The sequence below is a fragment of the Triticum dicoccoides genome, chromosome 1B, assembly GCF_002162155.2.
Source record: "Triticum dicoccoides isolate Atlit2015 ecotype Zavitan chromosome 1B, WEW_v2.0, whole genome shotgun sequence".
NCBI classification, from domain to species: domain Eukaryota; kingdom Viridiplantae; phylum Streptophyta; class Magnoliopsida; order Poales; family Poaceae; genus Triticum; species Triticum dicoccoides.
The window spans coordinates 114,059,376-114,060,963 of NC_041381.1; the positions used below are offsets into that span (position 1 = coordinate 114,059,376).

General features: G+C 39.5%; 1 long non-coding RNA gene across 1 annotated transcript; it reads left to right on the plus strand.

Annotated features, from left to right (window-relative positions):
• Positions 1-436: 436 nt before the first annotated feature.
• LOC119302349 lies at positions 437-931 on the plus strand. Its single transcript, XR_005147498.1, has 3 exons — positions 437-564; positions 652-778; positions 855-931. It is a non-coding gene; the product is annotated as an uncharacterized LOC119302349 (long non-coding RNA).
• The last annotated feature ends 657 nt before the right edge of the window (positions 932-1,588 follow it).

The following is a 1,588-nucleotide window of genomic DNA, read 5'->3' on the forward strand; positions in this document are numbered from 1 at the left end:
GCAAAAGTTATGCCCATATTTACAAATTCCAGAGAGATTTTGCAAATAAAGTCGAAATTCACATTTGCAAATTTCCCCAACAACTAGACCACATATCACATGGGAAACTTATTTTCTTTTATTTTTTTGACATTTCCATCATTTTCTTTTATTTTTTTTAAATTGAAAAGGCGATCCACCGGGGGGGGGGGATAGAGTTTGAAAATGGGACCTTTAGTACCGGTTCGTGGCACGAACCGGGACTAAAGGTCTCAACCCCATTAGTCCCGGTTCGTGCCTCAAACCGGGACTAAAGGTCTACTCTTTAGTCCCGGTTTGAGGCATGAACCGGGACTAATGGGCATCGCACCCTTTACTCCCGGTTTGAGGTACAAACCGGGACTAAAGGGCACAGGTGAACCGGGAATAATGCCTTAGCCGCACGAACCGGGATAAATGCTCACATTAGTCCCGGTTCTGGATTGAACCGGGACTAATGGGCTAAACAGGCCTGGACGAAAGCCCTGTTTTCTACTAGTGGACTCACTTGGTGAGAATGTCAAACGCAATGACCTTGCTACTACGGTAACTATCTATTTCTTTTCTCATCTTAGCATTTATTTTGTTTGACTTCATCCTTAACATTTCTCATATATACATAAAAGTTATTAGGGCTAGAGAAATGGCTGAAACTTGCAGAGCATAGTCCGGAGTTTATCAAAGGTAATAAGTGGCCTGATCTCAATGTTACAAAATGGACGGTTGTAGAGCAAATTCAGGAGGCAATACAAACCGATGGGTAAGCACTTGTTTCAATAGTTTGTTTTTAGATTCATCTGTGTGATATACTAAAGCATTATTTTATAATATTATAGCATATCGTGTGGATTGTTTATGCTAAATTATATGGAATACTGGACACCACATGGATTGTCAGACCAGTTTACGCAAGTATTTCAGTTTTATACATTATCTCATAATGTTTTATCAAAATATCTTATAAATTGTTTTCAAATTTTTTTGTAGGAGGATATGAAACATTTTCAAAAAAATTAGCAATAATTTTGCTCGATTCAGAGATTAATAAGTTAAAAGGATGTCCCATGTACCATCAACCTCTCAACGAAGAAACTTTAGCTAATTCCGATCTTGAGATCCTGGATAATCCATCTGACGTGGTCGAAGAGAAACGTCCCGCCCCAAACACTATCATTCCCACGGACCAACGTGAAATACTTGCTGGCCTCTCCAACTACATCGTGTCGATCAATGATGTTGGATGTTTGGAGTAAGTATCATCTATCAATATTTAATGTGTGGATGTATATTATTGTTCTTCTTACCATCCAAATTACAGGAAGGTGTGGGTCCGGAGCTCCACACCCGATCCAATGAGCTTATGTCTTAAGAAACTTCAGTGCATACTTAACATGGAGCAGCCCATGTACAAAAATTGCTTCAACACCGCCGTGCTTATGCTGGCATGTGACGAGGGAGTCTTGTTCACAGACCCTCCTATACACTACATGGATCTACGATTTTGTGTAAGTTACCGTAACTCTTCATTCTAGGGGCCATTAGTATCAACATGTTGAAACAATATTTTTTT